This window comes from Schistocerca gregaria, chromosome 1 (genome assembly GCF_023897955.1).
Source record: "Schistocerca gregaria isolate iqSchGreg1 chromosome 1, iqSchGreg1.2, whole genome shotgun sequence".
NCBI lineage: Eukaryota > Metazoa > Arthropoda > Insecta > Orthoptera > Acrididae > Schistocerca > Schistocerca gregaria.
Window position 1 is genome coordinate 662,358,304 of NC_064920.1, and position 24,229 is coordinate 662,382,532.

Here is a 24,229-nt window from a genome sequence, read left to right on the forward strand (position 1 = left end):
CATTGGGCACGCAGACATTTGGGTACAAGTCCTCAAGTGACCTCAATTTAATCAACGCACGGCTTTACCTGGAACCGAGGAAGAACCAGCTTTCATCAGAAAACACAACAGACCTCCACCTTGTCCTCCAATGAGCTCTCACTTGACACTACTGTACTCGCAAATAGTGGTGGTTTGGTATCAGTGGAATGCACGCTACGGGGTCTGTCTCGGAGCTATTCTTGAAGTAACCGATTTCTAACAGTTTTGTGTGTCACTGTAGTATCAATCGCTGCTGAAATTGCCGCTGCAGATGCAGAACGATGCGCCAGAGCTATACACCGAATACGATAGTCTTTCCTCTCGATAGTGCCACGTGGCCGTCCGGAGTCTGATTTTCTTGCGACCTTACATGCTCGTGACCACAGCTGCCAGTAATCACGTACAGTGGCTACATACCTGCCAAGTCTTTCTGCAGTACTGCAGAAGGAACATGCAGCTCGTCCTAACCCTATTACACGACTTCGTTCAAACTCAACGATATGTTGTTAAAGGCGTCTTTGTGCAACTTAGAGCCATCCTTGGCTAACGTCAACTTATCACGTCCAATCTCAACGGTAACTAACGCTGACGACCGTTACAGTGTGTATTTGAACCAAACCGGATTTACTGTCTCATAGGGGCGATACTAGCGCTACGCGTATGCGACCAGCGTGAACTTACATCACCTTTCAAATGTAGAAACACGGCTGCCAACTTTATGTCGCAGAACTCCTTCTTGGCGCTGCGAATTTTTTTCTGTAGTTGTATTAACAAGTTGAGCTGTAATATTTCTTTTGTATGAAATTTTTTAAACTGCTAAGTTCAGTATTGCTCACCCTGTACACCGAACCAACACAGTTAACACCCAAGACCAACAATGAGATAAGGGCATGTCACTGATGAAGTAGTGCTGTCAACGTAAGGAGCAGAAAAAAATGCCTTCATTTATTGACTTGCCGACGCGCAACTACACTACTGGCCATTCAAATTGCTACACCACGAAGATGACGTGCTACAGACGCGGAGTTTAACCGACAGGAAGAAGATGCTGTGATATGCAAATGATTACCTTTTCAGAGCATTCACAGAAGGTGGGCGCCGGTGGCGACACCTACAACGTGCTGACATGAGGAAAGTTTCCAACCGATTTCTCATACACAAACAGCAGATGACCGGCGTTGCCTGGTGAAACGTTGTTGTGATGCCTCGTGTAAGAAGGAGAAATACGTACCATCACGTTTCCGACTTTGATAAAGGTCGGATTGTAGCTTATCGCGATTGCGGTTTATCGTATCGCGACATTGCTGTTCGCGTTGTTCGAGATCCAATGACTGTCAGCAGAATATGGAATCGACGGGTTCAGCAGGGTAATACGAAACGCCGTGCTGGATCCCAACGGCCTCGTATCACTAACAGTAGACAGCCATCTTATCCGCATAGCTGTAACGGATCGTGCAGCCACGTCTCGATCCTTGAGTCAACAGATGGGGACGTTTGCAAGACAACAACCACCTGCACGAACAGTTCGATTACGTTTTGCAGCAGCATGGACTATCAGCTCGGAGACCATGGCTGCGCTTACCCTTGACGCTGCATCACAGACAGGAGCGCATGCGATGGTGTACTCAACAACGAACCTGGGTGCATGAATGACAAAACGTCTTTTTTCGGATGAATCCAGGTTCTGTTTACAGCATCATGATGGTCGCATCCGTGTTTGGCGACACCGCGGTGAACGCACAATGGAAGCGTGTATTCTTCATCGCCATACTGGCGTATCGCCCGGCGTAATGGTATGGGGTGCAATTGGTTATATGTCTCTTGTTCGGACTGACGGCACTTTGAACAGTGGACGTTACATTTCAAATGTGTTGCGGTCCGTGGTTCTACCCTCCATTCGATCCCTGCGAAACCCTACTACATTTCATCAGGATAAAGCACGACCGCATGTTGCAGGTCATGTACGGGTCTTTCTGGATACAGAAAATGTTCGACTGCTGCCCTGGGCTCACCAATTGAAAACGTCTGGTCAATGGTGGCCGAGCAACTGGCTCGTCACAATACGCCAGTCACTACTTTTGATGAACTGTGATATCGTGTTGAAGCTGCATGGGTAGCTGTGCCTGTACACGCCATCCAAGCTCTGTTTTACTCAATGCCCAGCCGAATTAGTGCCGTTATTACGGTCAGAGGTGGTTGTTCTGGGTACAGATTTCTCGGGATCTATGTACCCAAATTGAGTGAAAAAGTAATCACGTGTCAGTTGTAGTATAATATATTTGGCCAATGAATAGGCGTTTATTATCTGCATTTCTTCTTGGTGTAGCAATTTTAATGGCCAGCAGTGTAATTCGGTCATCGTTGCTAACAGTAGTGCAGCTCATACTGGGGACGAGTCGCTCATCAGGTCTTACCGACCGCTGGAGGACTGCACCTCGTTCAAGGCCGGCGCTGCGGCGTCTGTGAGGCGTGGGCGGAAGCGGCTGTCAGCTGATTGCTCGCGGCGAGGCGGCCGGGCAGCGTCTCAAGCGGCGAGAGGTTGCGCGCCCTGGCCACAGCACAGCACAGCAGAGCACAGCACGGCGCGGCGGGGCGATGGGCAGGGCAGGGCAGCCAGCGCCGCATTCCTGGAAGGCAGGCCAGGCCGCTGCTCCCCAGGCCGTTCACCCGGAGCCTCCTACTGCTACTCCAACTCCTACTCCCGCCGCTACTCCCGCTGCTGGCCGGGCGCGAGCACGTGGCGCTCACAGCTCCTCATCTCAGCTCACCTTCGCTATCGTTACGGCTGCAGCGAGAGGCGAGACTACGCGAGGAGGTCATAATCTTTACGCCAGTGACTGTTGTTGTTGTTATTGTGGTCTTCAGTCCTGAAACTGGTTTGATGCAGCTCTCCATGCTACTCTATCCTGTGCAAGCTTCTTCATCTCCCAGTACTTACTGCAACCTACATCCTTCTGAATCTGTTTAGTGTATTCATCCCTTCGCCTCCCGCTACGATTTGTGATCCCCTGATGCCTCAGAACATGCCCTACCAATCGATCCCTTCTTCTTGTCAAGTTGTGCCACAAACTCCTCTTCTCCCCAATTCTATTCAATATCTCCTCATTAGTTATGCGTTCTACCCATCTAATCTTCAGCATTCTTCTGTAGCACCACATTTCGAAAGCTTCTATTCTCTTCTTGTCCAAACTATTTATCGTCCATGTTTCACTTCCGTACATGGCTACACTTCATACAAATACTTTCAGAAACTAAATCCTGACACTTAAATCTATACTCGATGTTAACAAATTTCTCTTCTTCAGAAACGCTTTCCTTGCCATTGCCAGTCTACATTTTATATCTTCTCTACTTCGACCATCATCAGTTATTTTGCTCCCCAAATAGCAAAACTCCTTTACTACTTTAAGTGTCTCATTTCCTAATCTAATTCCCTCAGCATCATCCGACTTAATTCGACTACATTCCATTATCCTCGTTTTGCTTTTGTTATTGTTCATCTTATATCTTCCTTTCAAGACACTATCCATTCCGTTCAACTGTTCTTCCAAGTCCTTTTCTGTCTATGACAAAATTACAATGTCATCGGCGAACCACAAAGCTTTTATTTCTTCTCCATGGATTTTAATACCTAATCCGAATTTTTCTTTTGTTTCCTTCACTGCTTGCTCAATATACAGATTGAATAACTTCGGGGAGAGGCTACAAACCTGTCTCACTCCCTTCCCAACTACTACTTCCCTTTCATGTCCCTCGACTCTTATAACTGCCATCTGGTTTCTGTACAAATTGTAAATAGCCTTTCGCTCCCTGTATTTTACCCCTGCCACCTTCAGAATTTGAAAGAGAGTATTTCAGTCAACATTGCCAAAAGCTTTCTCTAAGTCTACAAATGCTAGAAACGTAGGTTTGACCTTCCTTAATCTAGCTTTTAAGATAAGTCGTAGGGTCAGTATTGCCTCACGTGTTCCAACATTTCTACGGAATCCAAACTGATCTTCCCCGATGTCGGCTTCTACTAGTTTCTCCATTCGTCTGTAAAGAATTCACGTTAGTATTTTGCAGCTGTGACTTATTAAACTGATAGTTCGGTAATTTTCACATCTGTCAGCGCCTGCTTTCTTTGGGATTGGAATTATTATATTCTTCTTGAAGTCTGAGGGAATTTCGCCTGTCAAATACATCTTGCTCACCAGATGGTAGAGTTTTGTCAGGACTGGCTCTTCCAAGGCTGTCAGTAGTTCCAATGGAATGTTGTCTACTCCCAGGGCCTTGTTTCGACTCAGGTCTTTCAGTGCTCTGTCAAACTCTTCACGCAGTATCGTATCTCGCATTTTATCTTCATCTACATTTTACATTTACAGTGACTGTTATAAGTTTTTACTACACACTATTGCAATTACAAAGTGATATTAAAGAACCTTCAACATCGCAGCGCGTCAGCAATCGTTGGTTAATATATTAAAAGACTAGAAACCTTCCTCGACTGCGAAAAAAACAAGTAGTGTTAACCTAGTTTTCGGCGTGGATAACTGCACCTTCTTCAGAACAATAAAACCCACAAGTGCGTAGTAAGATCTTTGTCAATGATTAAAAGAACACCATAGCTATACATTTATACACGAAAAGAAGGAAAACACAAACCGTACATATATACAAAGTCAAAACCACTACTTAACTTAACGGTGTACGCTCCACCTCACACCGGCCTATGTTCGATGGGCCGTGACCCGCGGGTCTTCTTAGGCACTTGTGGGTTTTATTGTTCTGAAGAAGGTGTAGTTATCTACGCCGAAACCTAGGTTAACACTAGGTGCTTTTTCGCAATCGAGGCGTGTTTCTAGTTTGTTTTTAATGTGATATTGCCGCTTTAAGCCATGTCAACGTAATGTAATCTGACACGTTTATATGTCGTTGTCAATCCTGTTAAATACATTCGTGTCGTTACACAGTGCGAGTACGCGTATTCCAAACATCATAAAACAGCATAATCTGTAAGTGCACGTGCATATAAATGTGTCAGCTTACATTACGTTGAGATGGCTTTAAGCCGTAATGTCGCTTTATAATGGCCTAAGGCCGAAATTGCAATAGTGTGTAATAAAAACTTATAACAGTCACTAGCGTAAAGATGATGACCTTCAAAAAGTTTTTATGACTGTGAATCCCAGCTACAACAAGTGTACGCAAGAGTCCTTACTCTTTCTCAGCGATGCCTTTTATTGAACTCAACAGGCCTTCAATTCCTTCAGTTCTACTCTTCATTTTTCACGTTTTGTTGTTATTGTTGTGCTCTTCAGTACGAAGACTGGTTTATGAAACTCGCCAAGTTAATCTATCTTGTGTAAGTTTTATCATCTCTGCATAAGCACACGTAATTGCTGATTTTAATGATGAAAGTACCAGAAAATCAACTTACTTTGCATGCATCCAGACGTTTGACGTAACATGAAGTAATGTTCTGGCGCACCTGCATACAAAGACACAAAGTTTTTGTCGCACTGTAATTTGCTGTAAGTATGTCATTCTCGAACATTATGTAGCACTTTGTGTAAAAAAGCGAGAAAATACGAGTAGGACTGGCGTTCTGAGGGCTCTGCACAAACTCATTTATGCGTATAGATGTTTCGTCTATAGCTTTCGATGAGAGAGTTTGCTAGTATCAAAATATGTGACATAAATGGCCGGATCTTTTGATTGCACTGATTTAGATGCTCAGTTTTTTTTACACCGTCAAGGGACTGCACACCGCATATTTGGCTTAAATTTCAACGTGATGCCTCAACCTGTTTCTGGAAAAAGGAGTCTTAAAGGACGGAAAGACAAAGAAATGGATAACATATGGCAGAAAAATAGTTTTGTGCGTTATAAAAACAAGTCACAGATTTCTTTTTTTTTTAATTTACTGTATTTGCTTCTTTTTTGGTTTCTTGATTCTAGGTCAGCCTCAAGTACTCTATTGATATTCATGAGTGAATTCACGAGTGTCAAAATATGTGATTTACATGACAGTGTCTATTGATTTCATTGACTTAGGAGCTTGAATATTTTACGCAACCTAGGAACCGTGGTCCCTAATATTTGACACAAATTTAACTTTGTATCTCCAAGCATTCCAGAGAAAAAGGGGTCTCAGCAGACAAACAGACGAGCGGACAATAAAATGATCCTCTAAGATTTCCGGTTTAGTGATCGAGACAACAGAATCCTAAAAAAAATGAGGCGTACTAACAACAGCTCGCAGCACCTTTACTCTGATATGATGTTTGTTGTGAAGTATCAGGCATTGTTTGTAAATAACAGTAGCGCTCATAAATATAGCCGTAACATTAACAACAAAAATTGCCTCCAATGTCCATAACTAAACTTTAGTCTCGCACAGACAGCTGTAAAGCATGCAGCCATAAAACTCAAATATAGGTCCGGCACACAATTTTTATCCCTCGGGAACTTTCAAATCAGTGTGCACTCCTTTGCAGAGTGCAAATCCATTCTGGAAAAATCCCCCAGGCTGTGTTTAAACCATATCTTCGCAGTGTTTTTCTTCCAGCAGTGCTAGTCCCTCCCAGTATCAAGGACAACTTCTGTGAAATTTGGACTGTAGGCGATAACGTATTGGCGGAAATAAAGGTATGCGGACGGGGTGTGAGTTGTGCTTGGATAGTTCAGTCACTAGAGCACTTACCCGCCACAGGCAAAGGTCCCAAGCTCGAGTCTCGGTCTCGTACACAGTTTTAATCTGCCAAGAAGTTTCAAATTAGAGCCCCCTTTCTGGAAAATGTATGAACATCTTTCCTCTGAATTACAGGTGCTTGTAGGTAATGTAACGTAAAATAAATTGTTATCAGTACCACTTGACAGTTACGTCTACTACACAGACGAACCTCTGGCATATAGTTTGTATGTGATGCGATTACCTTCATCAAATTTTTGTGAAAATTACGATTAAAATAAAAAACGCAGTTTTTTTATGTAGACAACATGCTGTCATGTTTCCACAGAGAAAATTAATCTTATTTGTCAATCGACTGGTACGCTACATATCATGGTGAGCTGTCGCGGATATGAACCTCGGAAACATGCAAGTGTAACCTTCATCCATCTGTACCTGCTTACTGTAATTCAGGCTTGGTTCCCCTTTCTCTCCGTTCTAATACTGATGCCCCAGGAAATTTCCTATTAACCAAACCCTTCTTGTACTCAAGCTATGCCATTATTTTTTTATCCCTAGTTCAAGTAAAAAACTCTTTATTAATTGTTCTATCAACCTATCTGATCCCCAGTTCGGGGCAATGATACGAACAGTGTGTAAGGTGACTATAATTTCGTACCTTACAAGCACTCATCTACATACTTTGCCGTGATTTACAACTGGAATTAGGCATCATTTGGTAGATTTATAGAAGACTGACATTGTCACATACACCTTGTAAATAGTTGTTAACGCTTATTGCATGAATGATGACGAAGTGTCTTTATTATCAAAACGGCGTTATGAATGATTGATTGCCTACAATAGCAGAGGTTGGATCGCCAGTGGAAATAAAATGGCAGATGTAACTCAGGCCTGGGCAGAAAAGCCCGCACAGGTGTGTTGGTCCTCCTTAACGCACGAAGTAGCCCAAGACGGACAGTCGGTACACCTGAGCGCTGAAGCACAATACAGCGGCGGCCGGCTGGTTTGTAGCGGAGCCGGAAGGATAACCCGATAATACTTCGTTAACTCTGAAAATCTTGGACGCAGCGGAGAGGAACAATGAAGCGTTACCTCGGAAATGACGCAGGCAGGGTTATTTCCGAGGATTTTTACTCTGAGAAGCATACCATTGCATGTATTCCTAATTAACGAGGATAGCTATTTCCTGGCAAACTTTCCGTGCTGGGCGATAAAAGCCTAAAATATGGTTTTTAGGCTTTTGGAAGAATCTGTAGAGGGAGAATATTCCGTGGTTTCGAGAATATGATTCGCCTTCTGCAGTTACGAGTGAGGGGAGCAAAGCTTTGCTGGCAAGCCAGTGGTGGAGAGAAAGGGGTCTTCCGGTTTACGCGCTCATGTTTGACAGTCGCTCATCATCAGCTTTTGTTGCTACAGATGGACTTGCCGTCTTTGCTCTCAGGAGATTTTATAGTTTGAATGGTTAGGCACTGTACTGTCGCGAACTTATATGATTCTGGACTTCGCCTCCAGGTAGGGAGTCGTCATTGAGTATGCAGCGTTCAGTGGTTGAGAGCATCTCTTCTGCCTATACTCACGTTGAGACGTTATCTGAACTCTGTCTTGTGGCTGGTAGTTCGCGTTTCTCGTCTGTAGAATACGGACAGGAGAAGACAGTATTAGATTATACTAGTCAGAGGACCGTCTTCTGCCATCCTAGTGTTGAATGAATTTTTTTTATATATATTGTGGTTAGAGTTCTTCCGTCGACGGAGACGTGTTCGGGATCATCAGTCCGACGCACCGGATGCAGTACATATGGTGATATTGCTATTTGTTTCGGCTTATTAGGAATATAAAGCTAAACAGCAGTCATCACGTAATTTTTATTTCCACTGAGGGTGCACACCACTGTAAATCATCTTCGAAAGTAGTGTCTTCTAGTGTTTCGTATGTAGATGATGTCAGTCATCTCGTGTTTTTTATATTAGATAAAAAGGGACAGATTTGGACATTGATCAGTAATATTAATTAGGAAATTCATTTGTATCTCTTTATGTCCATTGGACATTGATATATAAACATTTGTAATACATGAATAGGTTTAATGTACAGTAATTGTATAAGGAGAAACAGCATTTATCATTTTGTAGTCACTAGTTCCCTTAGTCATTCATTTATGTTTATGTTGTAATTTATATGTTAAAGAGCAAGAAGGAGGAGATAATATCACCATTAAGAGATCCTAAGATCTGCTTCAGGGGGCAGTCAAACAGAGCCAAATCTTCACTTTCGCGTTCAGTATTTTCCGTTGTGCACATTCATTTTACACCCGCCTGGAGTAGTATCTTGGAAGTGTTCAACAGTTGGCAGGATGGGTCCTATGTCAGACACGGCTAACATAATAAATGAATGTGTGCGGGAGTGAGAAGTAAGTTTGTTCAGGTCACAGGAATATCTCACAGAAAAGTTCATAAAACTAGATTAGAAATGCTTGACGAAAAGTTTTGAGAAAAAACAAGTTACAGGTCTTTGAGAATAACAAATTTAAGAGCAAATAGATGGAGATCAGTTTTGCTTCATAAAAATAAAGAACCAGGTTATCTGACGCTGCACTTAGTGGCGTATGGAAGAACAAAGAAAAATGCAGACCATTCATGTCATTTAAACATCGAAAGAAAGCCTTCTATTATAGTGGACGGTATGTTATTTTTAGTTTGGAGAAGAATAAGGATAATTTTTAGAAATAGACATGTAATGTGCAATGTCTGCCCACATAAAATTGGTTATAAAGAAAGGCATGCTCGCGTTATATACGTCGAAAGAAAGTGAAAGTAACTGAACAACAGACATAAAAGTGACAGACGATATATCAACTCTAAAATTCGCAGCATCTCTCGCTGAAAGTAAGGAAAACTTAGAATATGAGTTAGATGTGATCGATATCGTGTCTGCGCAGGATACGTGTGAAAGACGAACAAAACGGAGATGCAGGTGTCAGACTGCGGTTCATTGGTAGGACACTGAGAAAATGCAGACGTTTTAAGAAGGAGATAGCTTACAAAACGTAGGAACCATAGTAGGCTATTACTCAAGTGTGTTTAAGCCGCACTGGATACGATTAAGATTAGATATGGAACGCACACAAAGAGCAGCACCACATAGGGTCACAGGTTTCTTTTACCCATTTAACAGTGTCACCGAGATGCTGGAAAACTGAAGTTAGCAGTCGCTTGAAGGCAGTCTGAACTATTGCGCGAAAACCTACATACAGTTTCAGAAACAAGTTTGTAAGAGGTCCATAATTAAATAATTTGTTGCTAGCGCACTCGAGCTGATGTAATTTCGATGTATTGCTTACGCGCAGCCTGCAATATGTAAGCTGTTAAGAGAATCTGAGACCAAAGAGCAGTGTTGACTGCAGTAAGAACTGTGTGTTAGTAGGAGTAAGTTGTTGCTAGCGAGCAGTCTGGTGTATCCTGTTGGCTGGGCCGGTCGTGTGCAGCGATGGCGGAGCCTGAGCGTTGTAGGATAAGGTAAAAGCAGCCTCGCGCATATGTAGTATTGTTACATCAAGTCCCATGTAACTGTTTTTAAAAAAAATCTGTTAATAATAATCTTTCTCATAAAAAGTAACTTTTGACATTCATCTCAATTTAAAGAATTCACTAATTTCTCCAATCCTTGGCCATCCCGATTATTGAAAAGAAAAATCAGTTCTTTCCTTTTATATAAGACAAATCTATCGGCTAGCATTGCACTTAGCTGCGCCAGGAAAATTTCTTATAGGAGCAGATATATACGCGTTATCCGGCGATCTAATTAAGGTAAGATTTTTCAGTTTATTCAGAATGATGTATCAGGGCCATGACGCAGCATTGCTGACGTCCAAAATTTACCAGGTTAAATTGACTGTCAATTATTGACCCACATTTTTTTATTGAGAGATTAGTCACATTTAATTATTGATACGTTACGCAATTTTCCTGTTGGTAGGTTATACTGAATGTGAACGACATAATTATATTTTTTACTGTTGAGAGGTTTAGGAATTTTTCTGTTTTGAGGTTACACTAAATGAGAATATTATTCATATTATTTTATTTTGTTGGGAAGTGACACTTGGTATTTTGTGGGGAGGTTACAAGTTGTAAGTGAAGAATACAGGGTTGTACCACAACCCCTAATATTGCTACCGTAGGGATCGCGAAGGTAAGTTTAGAATCATTACAGCAATCATTTAAGCAATCATTCTTCCCGACCTTCTTATACGAAGGGTACAGGAAGAACCCTAAGTCCTCTGCCGCGTACTTCCCCAGTCATTTTCATAATATAGAAGTAGATGCAGAGATGTTCTTCGGATTCTGTACAGGATGTGCAAATTACACTGATAAGAAGTTACCTTGATATCTGTCGACACTATTTGAGAAACTGTGCTTCTTTTTTTAGCTACAGAGATGTTTTACTGGTAATTGTTCGTATGCCTCTCTACAGACAACACGTGTCTTAGTTCTGGCTGGGCATTTAGCAACACGCCTCTCGTCGACCACGGCCGCAGTTGGTCCACGATACGAGCTAAGGAGCAGGGAAAATATATTTTCCTGGCCATCAAAGATCCAACCGTGCTGTCCGCTGCACTACCCTCGACGGTTCGGCTGCACAGACTCCTCGCGCAAATGATACAGAGTTACGTCTGCTGAGGTAGGAGAACTCGGCGGCAGTCTCTACGGCGGCCGTTAATCTGGCGTGTGTAAACGTCATGCCTTCGTGTTGATACAAATGTAGATGTAATTTGCTACGGTAGTTTTGGAACACGTCACAAAGGATCGCAATGACGATGATGGTAGGAATATTCAAATTTAACTTCTCATAAATAGATATGCAGTTTGTGACTGGCTCGGCTGACGAAATATGAGGAATGAAATAAGCAGTGGGCCGGTATTTTTTGATGTTCTTTCCAAATGTCCCCCAAAGGGATACAGCGAGGCCTCGGAAACAACCAGTGTACCGCGTAGTCCGATCTCTGTTTGCAATATCTATGAGGCGGGCTTTTCGGCCCTACGGCTTGTCATTTATCAGACATGAACTAATTCTCTGAAACAAATGCTATGCGCTGAAATGAGTGGATCGATAACGATGAAATGAATGAAGGTACAAAGGCATAAAATGACAACAGTTATGTCGAATCCGCAATGCAATGAAAATGGAACAACTGAAAATTTGTGTCACATCTGGACTCCAACTCAGCTTTCCTTGTTCTCTCAAGCAGATGGCTCAATGCATTTCACCAATATTTCTTCATCTCATTGTACCTTCTCCAAAGATGAATTTATTTCATTTCAGGGTATTTAATGCATTTCACATACATATTCTTGTGGTAGCATATGCCAAAGTTCTCTCCCAAGCAGTTGCTGCAGTGGTGTCATCCCATGTAACATGTGTGAGAATCTCTGGTAGCAAACTCAGGAAATATCAATGACAACAGATCAAGACACAGATGGAGTTGTGCTACGATTAAGTCTAATGGCTTAAGCAACTTAAATAGTAGGAAGTACTGGATCGATCTGTGTTCTGGCTTTGTTTATTACAACACATTCAATAATTTTTTTCAGTTACACATCCCATGAGAGTCCCCATCTCGCTTGTCCATGGTTCTCTGCGAAAGATTGTGCTGGCGTAATCTGTCACAAGCACACCGGTCGGCAAAGATGAAGATCGATCAGTAGGCGCTGGATCAAGTACGCCTATCACGACAGAGGCCAGAGATACACCGACAAGCAAAACGCCGCCAACGCCCCCTCGACAGGATGTATTTAGGCAGCGGGCGCTGACTGGAGGGCCTCACTGACTCACTCATCCAGACTGGCATGTATCAGTATGTGTGCAGAGCGGGTTTAGTTCATCACAGGCTACTACGATACATAGCGACCAGATTAGTGATTATAGCGGGACTAGCAGTGGGAAACTAAGAGTTTGTAGTAGCATGATTACTGATATTGTCTGCAAGAGGACTTTTACTGATGAACTTGTACCGCAACACATGGAGTCTAATCAAATTAAATTTAAAAGTTCATGTAAATAAGGAACCGTATTAATTCACATGTGCATTTTTGTTGTAGAAATTGGATTCCAGCCACCCTTAACAACGTCCTCTCCCTTGATTCGTTGCGGTACAAGACTCTACAAAGATCATATACAAGGCCAAGATCTAAGTTTCGTGGGGTTAAATGTGATGCAGGGATCGCATAATCCCTTTGGCTAACAAATTCAGTTCAGTTGAATTTTCTTGTGATGAGAAATTAGAAGGAGAAATCTGTTTTACTTGGTAAAACGTTTCTAAAGCCAATATCGGATAAATATTTCTCTATTTACAACAACCGTCTTCGACAGACTTTGCTGTCATCTTCAGTTCTTCAAATATTTTTGTTATAAAACGTGTTCATTTTCAGTTACAACCTCTCATGTAACAACTAGGCAACTTCTCTCATACGTCCTCAAACGTGGACCTTGAATAATTAGAACATGTGCAGCTAACGGAAACAGATGTGCTACTGTGCATTTTATTATGTACTGTGATTTTTGTGACGTACCAATCACCCGTGAACGCCACATGTATGGACTTCGACATGTGCACGAGGTGGTTTTTGATTTCAAATGTTTTGTTTATGACAAATCTATGATATCTATAGCTACAATGGCACAGCGTAGCTACAGGTTCTTAGGTTGGCACTATGACACCGACGACAGCGCCCTCTAACCGGCGCTGTGCAGCTGTACGAGCGCCGCTCCAGATTCAGCCCATTTGATTCCGAGCCGACGACCAAGCAACTTAGCTTCTACTTCATAGGGGGCTAACCGTTGCAGACTTTGTTACTTCAGTTACTTCAATGATACTTTGTCCACTACTAGATACCTGTACGGCTTCGCACCTACGTGCTCATCTCAGCCAAAGTTAAGTAAGCCTAATGTAATCCTAATTCTGACTATAGTAAACTTGTAAAATCTACCAGCAGTACCGAAGCATTTCACCTTTTCCTGCTCCTACTCACTTCCTACATTCGGCCTACGCTTCAATTTACAGGAGCAGATCCACACGCTACCTTCCAGGCGGGATACAAAAAAAATCTTGATAGAATGTGCTACATTTTATCCACTGACATGACAAATTGGCGCGTATTCCAACTCAAAATGAACACGTTTTATAGGAAAAATATTTGAAGACCTGAAGATAACAACAAAGTGTGTCGAAACCGGTTGTTGTAAATAAAGAAATATTTATGCGAACTTGGATTTAGAAAGTTTTTACCAAGATTGAGTTCAGAATTCCGTTTGAAGCACATATAGCCCGTTGTTGACACGGAGACACACTGTTCGTCACACAAAATGTATTACAGTTTTCATTCAAAAGAGTGACTACATTTTCTTCCGTGTTCCGTAAGAGCGCCGGTGAGTAGGAATGCAGTTACTACGTGATGCGTGGAGGCTGCCCATTGAGGAGTGTGCTCTGGGCGTCCAGACGGCCGTCCGTCAGCGATATTAATGCCGGGCCGTCGGCGCGCCTGATGAACGGCTGTGCGGGGCAGGGCGCGACGTTAATGGAGTCCGTGCTCGCTCGCACCCAGACCGCTCCGTAGCCGGGCAGTCGCATCGGCGTGAGGCCGTCTCAAGGACGTCCGCGCCGGAGCGCCACACCTCCCCATCTGCTGCGTCTGCTGGCCTCAGTTAGTTCCTTGCCTTCACTGTCTCTCCAGATGCAGTACTCATTATTAGACAGGCTGTGGAGAAGTTTATTGAATACTACAGACCAGCTTATCCTTGTTCAATTGATTTACAGAAGGCTTTCAATAGGATTCAGTTAACAGATGTGGTTAACTTGCTCTGTCATGGGGGATTCCTTTCAACTTCATAAAAACCTTTGAAAACATTTATTCCAACAACTACATCCAGGCGAAAATCAGTTCAAGATTAGCTAGCTGTATAGCAGTTAATAGTGGAACTGGGCAAGGTGAGTCTTTAAGCCTGCTGCTTTTTAATATAGCCATGGACGAGGTGTATTTTCTGGTCGTGGCTATAGGAGACGAAGAAGTAAAAATCATATGTTATGTTGAAGATGCAGTTCTGCTGGCAAACAGTGAGGGTGACCTGCTGAAACTTTTACAGATATTTAACGTGGCAGCTAAAAAGCTAAATATGGTCACATCTACTCAATTAAAACCGAATGTATGACAACATCTCTGGAACCAACTAGATGAAAACTGGAAGTGGATGGAAAAATTATTCAACAGTTAATGACGTTTAAATATATTAGTAATAATCTGTGCAGCAGTGGAAATGTCGAAAAGGAAGTTAGACAACAAGTAGCAAAAGCAAGAACGTCGTAGTGTGTTTAAATGATACTATTCGGAAAACGAGCATACAGGAAAAGATGCAAAGGTAAGGATGTACAAAACAACAGTGGGACAAATTATCGTATACACAACTGAGACAAGACATGAAAAACGAAGAGGCTTTTGGAAACCACGGGAAGGAAAATTCTACGAAGGTTTACAGAAACGACACACACACACACACAGAGAGAGAGAGAGAGAGAGAGAGAGAGAGCAGTGAAAGCGTTAGAAAAGGATGCAAAGTGTACTACATCAATGAGTGAGGACATGAGAGGAAGCACGAATGGAAAGAACACATAGACAGGATGAACGAAAGGAAAGTGTGAAAATCGTAAGAAATAAATCACAAACAGGTAAAAGAAATAATGCCCATCCAAGGAAAAGATGGGACAACCTCAGGGTAGAGAGACGGGTACCGAAACAGGTTTCAACCCAGGAAGAAGGTAAGAAGGCAGCTGTTCGTTGCTTACCAACTATTTGTTTATGCTGTGGGCCTCGTGAGTATTTAGTTAAACGCATAATATCACTGGTTTCGTCGAACATCTGCTGCTGAAACAAAGTTTCATCAGTGAAACTGCTACACTCTCTTTTTCAGAGCAAATTGGTAAAATTTTTACGAATTTAGTTTCAATGTCAGCTCCATTCAGCCAACAACGCAACACACTGATGACACAGTTGATTTTCATTAGGCAGGAATGGAGATCATATCTCAGTTTCGCAATCCATATTTTAACTTTTCGTGGTTTCTATAAATATCTAAGTCACAGGGAATGGTGTATTCATTTGAGGCAAGGAACACTCAGCTACAGGTGTTATTCTCTCGAACAGAAATGCAGTGTAATCACTATGATCCAGTCCAATTCCGTGCCGCAGAAGATGCACCGGTTCCCACCAGACCACTAAAGTTAAGCACCGACGACCGTATCTGGATGGGTTATCCTCTGGTAAGCCTTGCACTGTTGGCACTTTTCTCTTCGCCTTCATGGAAGAGGGGTCAGGAGGAGTCGTGGTGTAAAGTCTCTGATCACCATTTCTGGATTGCAAACCTCTCCACAGTGTCTCATGAAGCGTGGGCGTGCGCCACTGTTGATGGCGATCCGTCCATCAAATGGCGCCTTTAAGCTCTGTAGCCTCCTTGTTATTCTTCGAGAAGAGTACGCTATGTGACAGCACCGAGTTTCACCCACTGTCTTCTCTCATCTTCATCCAACACAGACATGACACCATACTACATATACATCCTCTGTGGTCACCTACACTTAACAGTTACACTTGAACAACGCACATCACACTTCATGAAGGAAAGGTACATTGAAAACGATAGAAAAAGGCTGCTGAACCTGTCTTTCTGGGTCTCCCAGCCATCGTGCCATACGACTTAGCTTAGTGTAATAGCGATATTCAGAACCATGAAAAAAAGATGGAGGACCTTAGTTTTTGCTAAATTTCATTGTAACAATGATAAAATGTGAAAATAATTGTCAGAAATGTGCTTCTTTTGTGCCGTTATTTACATAACTGTACGTCCTAAACACGTAATTGAGGAAAAAATTTGTTCCTTTACCTTTTCATCACAAACAACTGTATACAAAACTTACGTGAAAATCTCCTCATCCTGTTTAAAAACTGGTTATTTATGATAGCACTATACGATATACCTACACATTTCCAAGTGCCAGCAGTTTATAAGATTCTCTTGGAACTAGACAGGTTTGTCTCATTCTTCATCAGAAAATAACATGTAAAGCAAAAAGAGGACTTCACTTCCTTTGTGTCATTATAATATTATAACGTTCAATAGTATTAGAAAATACGAACACATATATTGACAGAAATGGGAAATGATACATAATGAAGCACGAGTCCGATATGTATTCAGTTTTCTAGAGATTATTCGTTTGTTAGGAAATTTATACTCATTGTCGCATCTTTCACAGACGTTAAAAGTGTTCGTCGAATAATGCTTTGATGCTCCATGTTTTCACCTCGCCGTTCCTAAAAGGAATTCCTTATGCTACTTTATTCTGAACAACGAAACAGTAGGATTCAATTACGTTTTGAGACCCACTGTTGAACTTTGTTACATCTGTTCCTAGTACGAATTATGTTTGTTATAGCCTCGAGAATGTCAGTGAATCTGAAAATGTCTTTTTCTTCGCTTTTTGGCGTGGGCAAAAATATATGATTTGCATATCTTTACATCTGAAGGCGTCTGTAGGATTTCCAAAACAATCTTTGATTATTTAAAAGAAACGGAAACTTTCACTTACCAACGTTATTATTTTTTCCACTTTTTTTCCATTTTAATTTTCCCTTATTTTTTTATTTGTTTCGTACACAATTAGCCCATTGTCTTTTGGCTGCCCTGGGCATTTCTACGATTGCTGAACCCTCGTTACGCCCCCGCACAGATGTTTGAATTCAGGAGGGCTATTTACGGATGTGTACTGAACATACGATTTATGCTGCCAGTGTGCCAAATTTAATACCTTGGACACCTGCTATGGCAAAATATGATATTCCTCGGTATGTTTTTCATTAGAGGGAACCTGAATATTTTGAGGTCCCATTAAATTCCGAAAAATAGCACACCTATAGGCCGCTATAAGCAACAGATGTCGTGTGTACACAAAGGAAAAAGTGTGACTGGTTGACGAACTAGCTGAAACTCTCACTATATTTAATATAGTTGCCACACAAATATCTAGTGAAAATTGAAACATGTTCAAAATTCTTGGAATTAATGTATATCATTTTTCTCCTACAGCGAACTATGGGTGGCATTTCATACACAGGATGGAAAGTATTTAAACCGAAAAACTCTGGGAGGTTGTAGGGGACATCAAAACAAATATTTTTTCCTAGTGTCATTTTTTCCTAATGAGGATTATTTAAACCGGAGGAGGCCGTATTATGCTCTTCAGTTGTTAGAGGCCGTATTACGCTTTTCAGTTGTAGGCAACTGCTGTCCACCAGTGTAGTACTGCATTGTCTCTGTTTATTAATGGAGCAATACACCTGGAGTGAGTACACTGATTTGGTTGGTACGTGCTACGTAGCGCACCACAACGGACGAGCTGCACAGCGGGTTTATCAACTGCGACATCCTAATCGCCGTATCCCGCATCATACGACCTTTGCTGCTGTGCACCAATGTCTGCGTGAGACCGGTTCATTTAGCAGATTACCTGGACAGGGACGCCATCGCGCGAAAAGAACGCTGCAATTTGAGGAAGGTGTCTTGCAGCGTGTGGAGCGGGATCCTTCGATCATCACTCGTTCAATTGCACGTAACATGGGGACAAATCAGACGAATGTAAGAACAGTACTTCGAGAGCAATTGTTACGTCCATTTCACTTACAGCGTGTCCACAATCTGGAACCAGTTGATTATCCACCCAGAGCACAGTTTTCGCAGTAGGACCTGGGACAGTGTGAAATGCATCCTACATTTCCATCCTCTGTGTTGTTTACCGATGATAGACGTTCGGGCATGATGGAGTCTTCCACATGCACAATTCGCATGTTTGGAGTGAGGATAACCCACATGCCACAGTTTCTAGCGCTCATAAAGTGGGGTTCTTGGTTAATGTGTGGGTTGGTGTTGTTGGGGACTGTTTAATTGGGCCGTATCTGCTACCTAGGCCATTAAATGGCAGGCACTATTACAATCTCGCCAGAGCATTGCCAGAATTGCTGGAAGACTTCCTGCTCCCTACAAGACAACGCATGTGGTTCCGACATGACGGGACGCCGGCACATTTCAGCCGTCGTCTGCGTCGATTCCTGGACCGACGGTTCCCAGAAATGCGGATTGGCAGAGGTGGTTCTGTACCATGACCTGTTCGATCCCCAGATATGTCCCATCCAGACTTTTTTGTGCGTGGAGAGATGCGCAGCCTTGTTTACGCAACTCCTGTTGCACCAGAAGAGGATCTGGTTGCCCGAATAGTAGCAGCGGCAGGAACAATACAGGATATTCCTGGGGTTTTTGACCGTGTCAGACACAACATGATCCGACGGTGTAACCTTTGTTTACGTGTCAATGGATGCATATTTGAAAATCTACCGTAATTGAAATTGGGTTGTGTTAAAGTGCTGTCTCCTGGTCATAAAAAATGGAAAAGTGTTTGTTGGTTTAATTAATTTGCTGCCAGAGAAACCTTCGTCTACCGGTTTAAATACTCCTCATAGGAAAAAATGACATTAGGGAAAAATATTTCTATTGATGTCCCCTACAACCTCCCAGAGTTTGTCTGTTTAAATACTTTTTACCCTGTAGATAAAATGAGAACAAACAAATTTAAAATTCAAACTAATTTCAGTTATAATAGTTTCTCCATAAACTGGACCGTTCCGTTATATTGGCTTATCACACGGTTCTTGATTAAATGTGCTAAATTTCTTAGCAATAATTAATTTGCACTGTTTTATGTAATCAACTGTTTCAATTCCAGCTTATTCACAAATACACAGATAACCTTCTCCTAAGGTTCCTTAAGTGCGTTATTACTTGCTATTCAGAGGATAAATATTTTTCTTGCACAAACAATTATTTTAATGAAATCGTAATTCATGTAAAATAAGCAGTTTATGCAGGAAGACATGTTTTCTTGTGACAGTGTATTCATTATAATTGAGGGTATCTCCTATGGGCATAATTGACAGTGCAGACAAGGCTCGCTGCTAAGAGGTGAAGTGTGAAGTTATCAGTCCAGTGGCGCGGGGACTCAATCCCCAGTCGCTTCTAGAGCCTTTACTTTTGTCACTTATCGCTGGTTTCCCCTCTGTTTATCAGTGTGAATAATGCCGAGTTACATCTTGGCTCCGAGCCCACGTTAAAGTGTAACCCCATACCACATAGTGTGGCAGTAGAACGGCTTGACTTTTGAATGGGCACAAGTCGATTGTCATTGCAGAAGTACTTACACTCTTGTGACAAAGGGCATGGGATAGCAATATGCACATAGACATGGTATCGCTTACAGAAGGTATAAAAGGACGGTGTATTAGCGGAGTTGCCATCTGTACTCAGCTCATTCATGTGAAAAGGTGACCGACGTGATTATGGCCGCCTGAGGAGAGTTAATAGATTTTGAGGTGGAATGGTAATTAGAGCTAGACGCATATGGAATTTCATTTCGGATCCACAGTGTCAAGAGTCTGCTGAGGATATCAAATTTAGGCATTATCTCTCACGACGGGCAACGCAGTGATCGACTACCTTCACGTAACAACCGAGTCCAGCGGCGTTTGCATGTTGTCAGTGCTCACAGACAAGCGATACTGCGTGAAATAATCGCAGAAATCAAAGGGGGATGTGCGACAAACTTACTGACTATGAAAACAACGACAGACGCGAGAGTCTTTGCTAACAGCACGGCATAGCCTGTAGCGCCTCTTCTGGGCTCGTGACCATATCTGTTGGATCCTAGATGACTGGAAAACCGTGGCCTAGTCAGATGAGTCCCGATTTCAGTTGGTAAGAGCTGATGGCAGGTCCGAGTGTGGCGTAGGCACCACGAAGCTGTCAACAAGTCACTGTGCAAGCGGGTCGTGGCTCCATAATGGTGTGTGCTCTGTTTACTTGGATCACTGACTGGCTGGCTACTTCAAGACCATTTTCCGTGTTTCCAAACAACGGTGGAAATTTTATGGATAACAATGCGTCAAGTCACCGGGCCACAATAGTTCACCGTTGGTTTGAAGAACATTGTGGACAGTTCGAGCGAATGATAGGCCTTCATCAACATCTACGGGAAATAATCGAGAGGAGGTATCCCCTAACTTTTGTCACCTCAGTGTATAAAGGAACTATACCAGAATTTCTGCATCTCGTCTTCAGAAAAGTTTCCGTATTGATTCAAGTAACGCTTGGCAATCTGTTCTAAATTTTAACAAAATTATGGTAAGGGGCACAGTAGAGTGCACTGTTGCAAGACATTACTGCCACAAGTAGAATAATTCGTTAGGGATACCTAAGAGATCGACAACACTTTAAGGAGTCAGAGAATAAGGAACTAACTATTCTGTTGCCTATCACATACTAATGTGAATTAATTCAAGAAACATAATGTTCTAAGTGGGTGCCAACACATACCCTACCTAGCTGTCGAGAAAGTTGACTCGACTGGGTTTCATCATAGTTCGCTATCCCGTTTCAGTCGTTCTGTCTTCACCGCCAACAATCAGAATGGATCTTATTGTTAATATCGAAAGGAACATAATATACCAATGAAAATTGAAACTATTACACTATGACCACCTTGACGGGAAGCTACGAAAATCGCATTCCAGTATCTCCTTGCCATGGGATACGTTTCTTAAAATTTAACTCTTATGCCAACTTATTTTCAGTGCTGAAGATGTGTAAGTACAGGACCTCTGTTGGATGTGTGTAATGTTACTGGATGTTTTGAGGAGAGCGTCGCAGCGTAGCACGCCCAGGGGACGCGCACGAGCTGCTGATCGCCATCTTTCGGACTTCGAGGGAGGGCGAATCATTGACTACAATGAAATGAGTGCAGCACTCGTTTTGACGTATTGGACTCAGAATCACGGTGTTGCAAGAAGAGTAGGCGTAGGGGATTGGCGCAAGCTTAGCAGACATCTCCAGTTCTTATGTATCGTTTACTACTGATATCATAGAGTAGAAGCAGAGACTTGCATCTCGTAGATGAGAGCCAACTGGGACAATGAGTGGCGTTCTGTGGTGAAGAGCGGAGAGCCTCGCTTGATCGTTACGTTGACTACACCGGCGCTAACGTGTTCCTAGACGACCTGGTGAAAAGTCACAGGAAACGGCGATTCCCAAGACTCACACTTATCCAGCTAATGGAAACTTAGTATATGAAGTAATTGGATATGGCAGTAGGACTGATTTGGTAATTATTGTTCAAGGGAGGTGACATGTTCGCCAGTATGTGCCAGAGTGTGGTACCAAAATGCATATTTCAGTAGCATAATGCAAGACCCCATACCTCTAACACCTAGAGGAATGTATGAGTCGGGCCCGCCAGGTCCCCTGATGTGTCAACTGTAGCTTATTTATGGTATACACTGGGAAGATGTACACTCTTATGCCAACTTCAGTCAGCGCTCTTATGAACTGACACAGAATGTTTTCCAGGTACAACAATGAATACCTCAGTATAACATTCGGAGACCGTTTGCTTCCTCTTCAAAACGGATACAAGAGTGTATTCGTACTCGTGGAAATCACACCTCATGGTAACGGGCCAATTCCGAATGGAATTTAAGTTTAATAATGTAACATATTGACATATTAGCGTTATATGTTTGTGGATCAGGGTCGATCTGAAAAACAAGCGTCGTTTGTTTCTTGCAGAAATTATTACAAATCTGCCAACAGTTGCAATATATATATTTTGACTACTAGTTTCGAACCTACTTGTTCATTCTTGTACCTGAACTGCTGAGGCTACTCTTCAAAAATATATGTAAACGAATAGTAAAATATAAATATGGAATTACAAATACAAATAGTAGTTAACTATTTGATTAAGCCATACCTACACTGAAAGTGCCTGATCTTAATGACAACAATTTAAAATTGGCAAAACATTCATCACAAACATATCCTCAAGTTACCCTTACCGAACAGACTGACAGGAAAGCGATTTAATATTACATTGTCATTCAGTTTTGAGCTGAGTTCGAAATTTCAGATCTATAGCTCATTGGGAAACTACTTTAAAATCAACTGCAAAATTGGTACTGGACAGACAAACAAGAAAGCGATCAAATAAAAACATATTAAAAATGTTCAAATGTGTGTGAAATCTTATGGGACTTAACTGCTAAGGTCATCAGTCCGTAAGCTTACACACTACTTAACCTAAATTATCCTAAGGACAAACACACACACCCATGCCCGAGGAAGGACTCGAACCTCCGCCAAGACCAGCCGCACAGTCCATGACTGCAGCGCCTTAGAAAAACATATTACAATGATCCACTATCTGATAGGCAAGGGTACATATGCAAGATGGTCGACACAAGGGTAGCTCCAGTAGCATTTTAGAACTAGTGAAGAATTCATTATTCGACAAATAAATAAATGAATAAATGAATAAATAAAAAATTAGAAATAAAGAAATATTTATTAGCAACAAGTAACAACACTGATTGAGGGAGACATTTCTGACAATTTTTGTCCAGATAACAGCACTACAAGTAAATGAAATGTGAGCTGTTCTGACAGTGCAATTGATGAAATTGGAAGCGCTTGGAAAGTGGTGCTATCAAAAGACTTACATGGACAGATGACATACGAGATGTGGAAGTAATAGCCAGAACAAGGACGATGATGTTTATCTGTAATAATGTTGCAACACCATAAAACTATAGCGGAATGGAGGAGGATCTGTAGAGGATTGCATTTTTCAGGTCCAGATTACTATGTATCTGTGTTGACCCATGATTATCTAAGATATTTGATAGATATTTCAACAGCCATTGGATTTGGTGTTGCCAGGATATGTCTTGTAGGACTTTGGGAGATGGTGTTTGTGTAATGGGTTAGTGCGATCTGGCCATTGGCCAAGTGATTACTTTTCTATCTTCCTCATAGTAGACCGTCTCTCTTTCCAAGCATTAATCCCTTCTTGCAGGCTCTGCTGGTTAATCGGATGTAGCATGTTAATTTCAAGCGGTAGCCAGATGCCTTTCCTGTCGCCACCCTGTACCCCCCGGGAAGGAAATAGTGTACCCCAACTGTCTGAGTGTAATGTAATCCATGGAAAAGTGTGAATGTGTTCAGGTATATGTGGGTCATGTAACTAAGGTGGACGTGGGGACCAGCCTGGTATTCACCTAGTGGGATGTGGAAAACCTCCTAAAAACTTCATTCTGGCTGGCCGACACACTGGCCCTCATCGTTAATCCTCTGGGCGAATTCGATCTGAGACCGACGTATCTATCTAAGTCCAGGAAGCAGTGCGTTAGTGCTCTCGGCTACCCTGTTAGGTCCTCATACTAGACACTAGTAGCAGTTTATGCACTTAACGGTCACTGTTTCGTATGTACAGTTTGTGATCAAAAGTATCTGGACACCTTCAAGATGTTACTCCAGGTGGGTACAAAAATAAATGTCAGCAACAGAAAATACTAAATGCGAAAATGAAGCTTTGGCCCTGTCTGACTA